The following is an 8,630-nucleotide window of genomic DNA, read 5'->3' on the forward strand; positions in this document are numbered from 1 at the left end:
CTGTGTACAGCCAGTGCTCCCTCCATTCCTTTCAGCACCTCCTGCTGAGAGAAGCTGAGACTGGAGTAGCAGGGCCAGGGCCACCTCTGTGGCTTTCTGCAGCAGCTGCTGAGGGCAGAGGCTCGAGCTTGGGCAGTCAGAGCTGCCTGGAGACTGCCAGAAGTGCTTGGGCTCTTTCTCAGGAGTGCCCCTCACTGGGCGCTGCTGGCTCATAGGTTGGTTGATCCCAGTCGTTCCAAGTTTTACAATCATGTTTCTTTTGGCTGGGGCATTACTCTCCTGTAATCAGTTTCTTATCCCTTGTCTCTCCTCGTTTCCTGATTAAACACTCATTTTCTTAGACTGTCTCTCTCTTCTCTGTGCTATGATGTTGACAATTTGGTGGAGCTGCTGTGTGTCAATGGGAGCTCCTGTGAGCCCTGGTAGATAGCTGTTCTGCCTTGGGGAGCAGCAGTCCAGCACAAGGCAGGTGGCCAGAGCTTTTTTACACAAGCTGTGAGCCAGAAGTTCCTTGCCTGGTACTGCTGTGAGAATGACATGGCTCTGCAGAGGCAGAGGTACGTTCTGACTGGGTTGCTCATGAGTGTCGGGGGAGTTGGTGGTAAGCCTGGGATGTTCTGCCTACACTTCTGCCAGCCACCAGGTTCCTTCTCTGGTCTTGACAGCAGTGATATTATGTGGTAATGCAGAGCTTTTTGTTTCCAAAGTATCGTGCAAAAGAGTAGCTGTTCACCCTTGGTATAATTGTTAAAGAAGACTAGTGGTCTGCTCCCATGTGTTTAGAGGTGTTTGGTGGACTATGTGAGGTATTCATTAAAAGCACATAAATTTCAGGGCTTTAAAAACTGGAAATCAGATGATTGACAGATGTTAAGGATCCAGTTTCTTGTTAGTAATGTATTTTACTTCTTGCTTGGGTTTAGCCAATGACAATGGGGAACTTTTAGTTTCTGTAAGCTATAAATATGTCCCTGTTTGTATTTGATGTTTTCAATGATACTCTTAAACAACAAAACAAACTAACTCATTAGCATAGGGCAAAACAGATGAACAGGCTCTTTTGGTTTGACTGTGTACTGCAGACCAGACAATGTGGCTGAGGTTCCTCTACTTCTGATTGTGCAACTTTAACTATTTAAAGATCTCCTTACAGCCCCTTGTATTCCTCCATAAGGTGTCTCGTTAAATGCTACTTATAAATGCTGATGTTGGTGAGAATGTGTTAATTTTTGTGTTTTTTAAATTAAACTCCATGTTGATTATGAGCTGCCTGCTGTTGGGCAAAACTGGATTTGACTGGAGAGCACAGCCTGATCTTGGGAAGGTTTGGGTTCCTGCAGCACTTTCTGTGCTCTCTGGTTCTTGCATGGGAAAGGAATTTGGAGAAAAATTAGTTTTCTAATAAAGTGTGTTTTTTTTCCTTTCTACTGGTTACAGAAGATTAGGCGCAGAGAAGGGAGCATCTTTTAGAAGGAAAAAAGCAGAAGGAAAATGGGCAAAAGAGCTGAATGTGTTAAATATCAGGAGCAGAAGTGACTGTTACTGCATCAGGGATTTGGACTGAATAGGAAAATGAAATGGCAGAGCCTTATCAGTCATAACTATTAGAAGACTACACTTAGACCCTGAGCAGGCAAGTTTTCAGACAACTGTAATTAAAAAACACCAGGAGCATGAGAGCATTGTCACCAGTGTCTTTGGTTTGAGGAAATACAGTGGAGCTGCTTACTGTGAGGATAGAATGGACTTTATCTGAAGTGTACTTGCTTTCATTCAGTGTAGACCCCATAAAGACTCTAAGAGAAAAGAAATTACAATGCCCGTTATCTTTCACTGTGCTCAAAACTTTCTCTTTTTGGTTATTTTACCCACCCTAGTCCTCATACAGATTGCACCGCTTCCTTATGATAGATCCTGTCAGAGTTGTCTTCCAGCAGCTGCAGAGCCCAGACAGAGGAAGAGTCTGGGAATCTCACCTCAGGCTGATGCTGACTGAACAAGCAGCTCAGTGGTATGAGGCACAGTCAGTACTTCCAGAAGCTTCCAGTCTTTCTCTGACAAAAAATTCCTCAAGAGTGACCAGACAGAGACGGGACCTGTGTGAAGGTGCTGCACACTCATTTGGTCAGGTCTGCCGCAACACACTTTCCGTCCTGGCTCTCCACATCTGTTCACCTGTTGTTGTTCCTGAGCTGTATCCCATGGAAATATATCTGAGCAAGGACAGGAAGGCTTAGTGAGAAAGGAGACCATGTTTTTCCTTGCCTTGTGACTGCGAGGTTCTTGAGGTATTGTCAGAAGCTTTGAGAGAGATGAGATGAGATGAGATGAGATGAGATGAGATGAGATGAGATGAGATGAGATGAGCTGAGCTGAGCTCTGGGGGCTCCTGAGGCATTAATCTACTTTTAAAGTAGAAAAATTATTACCCAGTGCAGACTTGCTAGTTTGGTCACTGCTGCATGAGTGCGGAAAATACTTGGGCTCAGAAATTCTGCAAAGATATTTCAGCAGAAGACCTGCAAAAGCGCAGAGGTCATAGCCACCTCAGATTTCTTTTGACTTTCAGATAACGCGTGTTTTTTCACCTAGAGTAAATGTTCTCTAGGTCCTCCCCCTTACCAGCAACACATGAGATAGCTGCAGAGAAAGCCAGCTGCCACAGCAGCTGGATGCTTTAGAGCTCTTCCAGTGTAGAATGGTTTTATGTAGCTGAGAAACAGTTTTCTGTGTTGACTATTACCTCTTCCCAGGCTGAGGGCAAGAAATGCTGAATTTAGTCACCACTAATAGCTACAGCTTTGTGTCTGGATAGAGCCTGGCCCCCACTTGCACAAAGACAGATTAAATTCTGTGATATGAGACCTTGTAGTGGGTTATTGTCACATTTGGTGAAGTCTAACTCACTGTCTGTTCCTTGAAGGTGAGATGAATGAGGTCTTTAGATGATACTTCTTTGTCCTCTCTTCATAGTGACTTGCTTTCACTCCAGATTTATTTTCTATTGTGACCATATTGTGACCATACTTTCCCTTTTAGCTGTTGGTGTCTCTGGAAATAACAGCTCACTTCATCAGGGAGTTGGAGAAATCAAATTTGCACAGGTGCAGATGAAACCAGCTGAGAAGTGGCTAATGTCTTTGCTGCAAGATAGCTGTAGGCTGGTTTTCACTGTCCTACTAGTGTTGAAGATCGAATTGCTTAATGCTCCTACTGAGGGCAGTGTGCTAAGGGCAGGATTGCACTCTGAGTTAACCCACTGTCTGCATTTGAAGTTTTGTGGGAACTTCAGCTAAATAATCTGGCATAGCACACAGATGTGCATTTTGATGCTCTGTCCGAGGATCAGTATGTGCAGATAGTAGCAGTTGGTGCTCCTGTGTTAGGATAGCTAGAAGCAACTTCTAAAGATGGACATTCCCTCTGTGTCTCAATTTATATATATATACATACACAGTGGGGGCCATACATACAAAAATGTAAGGGAGAGGGTGTGAGATTGCAAAGGTGAGGTACTAGAATACTGTGGAATTAGGGGTTAGATGGGTAAGTGAAAGGGCCTCGCCTGTTCCCCCCACTTCCCTGAGGACATCAGTGGGTGGCCATGTAGTGTCTTTACCCCTTGCCTGTATGTACTGTTATCCTGTATCTGGAACAGTGGCATTTCTAGAACTTAACCTATTGATCCCTGCATAGTTTCTGAGTTTGTAGCGGCAGAATCTTGGTGTTAGTGTAGTTGGTAGATGACATGCCAAGGTTGCATCTGGACTTTTGGCTATTTGGCTCATCAGTAGGAATAGTGTAATTTTTCATAGATTCATAGAATGGTTTGGGTTGGAAGGGACCTTAAAGATTATCTAGTTCCAACCCCCCTGCCATGGGCAGGGACACCTTCCACTAGAGGGCATCCATTTGCTCCTATGGAATTGATAAAATAAAAGGTTTTGGCCATTGCAAGCCTCATTCTTTGGAATGCATCTCACGATGCAGGTACGCTTTTTTCTGTGTAGATCAAGTATGGCAACCTCTGAGAGGGCCTGCTCCCCTCCTCCCTCTCTGGACATGTTCGCCTACAACCATATTTCTTGCCTGTGAAGGTTTTCCTTTGCAAGCACTTTCCAGGAATATGAGTTAGTGGAACAGTATTTGCCTTTGGACTGCAGTGTCTTTACAGCCCATGAACAAGTGGAGTTGGAGTCGTCATCTGGTGAAGCAACATGCCTAGCAACAGGTATGGCTGGAGTTAGCTGAAAGTGTGTTTTTGTCTAGTTTTGTGTACTGCCATTATTTATTTGGGATATATATTTTCCTTCTCTGAGAACCCATTCAAAAATATCCTCCTGGGGATTTGTTGAACCTAAACTGTTTTTTTTTAATTCTTTGTGTGGGTTTGGTTTTTATCAAGCCTAGCACTGTTGTATTTTGGAGCAGAACACACAGGCTTTTACTTTCCCAGCTTTCTTAGAGTTAGCTCAGCTATTGCTACACAGTGGTAGAGTACACCGAACAGCCTTGCAAAACCCAGAGGCAGTGGAAATGGGGTAAGCAAGGTTTGTATCCATGAAGTGTATCACCACTTCCCGGTATGTCAGCTGTAACATGACATAAATTTGAAACTGTTTTGTGTAAGAGTTGTGAAAGTTGTATTTTTCTTACCTAGGCATTAAGAGAAGGACAAGGTATTAAAATTAATTTTCCAGGATGTACCTTGGGAGAGTGCCAAAACAAATAAATCTGCTTACAGTCTGCTACTGATGCCTTATTTTTCAACTAAATGGAAAAAGGGCAGGTTGGGCCATGAGGACATCTCAGCATTTTTTGATGACCATGACTTTTGTATGACTTTGCTTTTAAGTCCCGCTGATAAGAGTGAACAGCTTTCAACTACAGTTTATTTAGAATATTTTGTGTTTTCTCTATCTGTGCCTGAATTTCAGTGCCATACTACATGCTTATGGTTAAGAGGGTCTGTCTTTTAAATAGTACTTTTTTTTTTTTTTTTTAAACTACCTCCCCTCTTACTACCCCTCTGCCCCAGCATAATTCAAGTGTGGATTTTGAACTTCTTCCTGTTTCCATTTTGAGGCTACGTGCAACTGGGGCAGGGCAATGGAGGCACCTGTCCACGAGTGGCATTAACTTGTGAAAGCTGGAAGTCCAGTTTTTTTGTGCTAGGATTGCTGCTTGAGCCTATGACTAGTTAATGCTTTTTCTCAGGGTAACATCCACATGCAAGCGTTGTGTGCTGTAAGCAACTGACCTTTTTTTCTTGTTGGTGTTGCCTGCTTACAGTTGCAGCATTCATAACTACTTAATACTGTACAGGCTGCACTGCACAATTACTTTATTGCCATGAAGGGGATGTGAGCTGTAAGAAAGGGAAAATGCTAGAAATGCATTAAAAGTCTATTGTATATAACATATGTACATATGTATTGTGCAGTATGAATGGGCACTGGGTCCCCACAATTTCCTTCAATGTTATGCTTTCCTTTGTCTTGTTTAATCGCTTAAGTTAGCGGGAGAGCTTCACTGTCAGGAAGTTTGGGGCTTAAAGGGCAGCCATTGTGCAGGGCCTTAGCATCCACACCTTGTTTTAAGTCCTGAAATGCATCTTTTTTTAATGACTTGACGTTGGGGGGGGAGGGGGGGGATATGAGACCAGCCTGATTTCTAATCCTCTGTTACCGTAAGTGGAATAAATGTGAGCTGGGCTTCAGACTGCTGGGGCAGTGTCACCATTACAACATGCTGGTTTACAAGCATTTTGGAGAGAATGGGAGAATGGAGAAGTCAGTAAGATGATATAGATGAGAATGGGGAGAAATGGAGTCTTGGAAGAAACCACTTTTTAAAGACAAAAAGTATATATTGAGTAATAAATTATTTCTACATAGTTCTCAAGACCAGTGGAGATGAGTGTGTTGGGAATTTTTTTTGTTTGTTTGTTTTTGTTTTTGTTTTTGTTTTGGTAGCAAAACCACCTTACAAAGTGGTTCAGAGGCTGGGGGGATAGGGGGGTGTTCGTGCCTTTAAGAAAAAGGGAACAAAAACAAAGTGTAGGACAACTGGAGAGGAGGTACCAGTGCTCAATCCATGTCCTACTGCACGATGGGTGATGTTACTCTTTGCCTACTGCAAATGTGTGTCTGTTAGAATGTGAGTGCCTGCGTGTTAGCTGCCATGGTCTCGGTGGCTTGCTCGCAGCTGCACTGTGTCAACCAGGAGATACTCTGTATTCAGCGAGGAGGATGAACACGTTTCAGATTTATTTGGCATGTTCAGTCCTCTTTGTCATTGCTTTTCTTGCCCTGAACTATTGACACAGCAAAATGACCAGCAAGGAATCAAAGGATTGGTTCTGTTACCAGCTGCATGTGATGTGTTTGATCAAGCTGATTGTTAGATTCATAGAGCTAGACTCCAGTGTGTCATTCTGACTTCCAGGAGCTGCAGGCTTCTGTCAGAAATATGCACCGTTGTAGTACCGTCATCAATTGAAAACTACCGTTTTCAGCAATCAGCTTTTTATGTAGGGCTGGTACCTGCTGCCACCTCCAGAGCAGTGCTCCCACTTCCCATAAAAGGTCTTTACCCTATAGCTGATGCTCATTTCAGTGTTTTCTGTACCTAGTAGAAAGAGGTAGCAGCCTACTTTTAATTATCTTCCTGATTGAATTTCAGAGGTGGGGGTATGTGAGTGGAAGTTCCAGCTTCATATGCTGAGCTCTCTTTTCTGAGTTTAGTATATATACATGCTCTGCTGACCTCCTTTAAAAAGAAAAAAAAAAAATTACTGTTTTCTATTGTTTGTTGTGCCAGTTTTTCCTTTCATGCACCCTTCCAGTTCTGAGAGTGACATGACCTGGCTACTGCTTCTATTACAATCACGTGCCTTTACTCCTTTTTAAATGAATCTGTTTCCTATACATCAGACTAAGAATTTTTTTTAATGTATTACAAAAATATTTTCAGGTAGTATTTTGTGCTTAACATTTTCCTTGTCTAAGAAGTGAACTGCTTACCATGAAGTTCTGTTACTAAATTGTGAGGTAAGATGTTTATTTCCAGTACCGCAATGAAGTCTGGAGGGTCTGTAATGTGTAAGTACCTAATGAGTCAGTATCTGGTAACCAGTGTATCTCATGGGAAAGGTTATGTTTTTGTTGGCTTTTTTGATAGCACAGAGCTTCTGATAGTATAAGAACTTCTCTTAGGAGGGCGTGTTTGTTCCCACAGCTTTGAAGGGATGTCTGTAAAAAGGGGAGATGCTGCTGCAACAATGTCCTATCAGAGGGAGTTAGCAGATTTGAAAATTATCAGCTAAATCAGATAAGGACATTTGGATCTGACCACAGCAGGTGATTTGTTTGCCATTAGCATAAGCAGTAAGAACTACCATAGCATAGAAATGCAGCAATTGGGGGGCAGGGAAAGAATTAATAAGAATACACAGCTACCGATCACTGCCTTGAGTGAAGGACTGTCACCAGTCACCTGGCCCTGACACCCCAACATTTATTCCTGGTACCTTGGTTATTTTTTAATGTTTCAATCCATCTCCTCAAAGATGTAACATAGTCCGAGGTAAAGTATGAAGTAATTGTGCAAGTAAGTGACAACCTGTTATGGATTAAGAGCAGGAAACTGTGATTAATGGAGCAGCAGTAGCATTGGTCCTGGGCTCCTCTTCCTTCTGTGGCAGCATGTTAGCAACAGCTGCTCTGCTGTGTTTATTTGTGAAGTGCTTGGTGAAGTGAGAGCTGTAAGGCTGTTTTATAATGCTGCAACAACCGTGACTATTTAAACAATGTTTTGCTTCCAGTTTAATGTAAGCTTGCTTATTACTGTAGGTCTGCTGTCAGAGCAGACCTGGACAGGAGGCGTACAGCAAAGCTCTGTTGCTGCGGCATGGCAGCTGGAAACTACTGCAGCAGCCATGAATGGCCCAAAAGTCATCACTAGTGCAAACCCATAAGAAGGAGTCTCTAACTACAGGTTGCGTGCTGTCCAAGCTTCTGCAACCCTACAGCTGCACTTGCAGAGACAGAAGCCTTAGGAGACTGTTACAAATATAAGTTAAAGACCTTTGTTGCCCTCCCAAAATCAGCTGTAAGGCCTGGAGTAGGTTTTTCAGTTTTTCTTACCCTTCTACGAGCTTTGGGTCCATGACATCACTCCAAATCATCACAAAGAAGAAAAATAAGTAGTACATTTATTGAATCTCCACTTACTACTACTTCTAGCCTTTATTCAAACACTTGTGCTCAGCTTCGAGAGCCAAGAATTTCTTCATTATCATTCAATGTGAATGATGCTATACATGAATCCAGTGCAGGAAGTCAAGCTCTTCTCTCTTAACAGGAGTGAGAGAGGGGTTTCTAGTCTTTCTGTCCTTTTTTTTGGCTGCACAAAATAACCCTTTCCAAGGGCATATGAAATAAAATACTATATTGCATACTATATACATTTACATACAATGGTAAATGCACCATTCATTCAGAAATACACAATACCTAAGGCTCAATCGAAAAGCTTGGTTGAAGCAACCTCTCTCCGGATAGGAGAAAAGGAGCTCATGACAGTTGTGGAAGTGTCCATAATCTGTATTCATATGAATCCTGCCCCTC

This window comes from Pterocles gutturalis, unplaced genomic scaffold (assembly GCF_000699245.1).
Source record: "Pterocles gutturalis isolate BGI_N339 unplaced genomic scaffold, ASM69924v1 scaffold34843, whole genome shotgun sequence".
NCBI classification, from domain to species: domain Eukaryota; kingdom Metazoa; phylum Chordata; class Aves; order Pterocliformes; family Pteroclidae; genus Pterocles; species Pterocles gutturalis.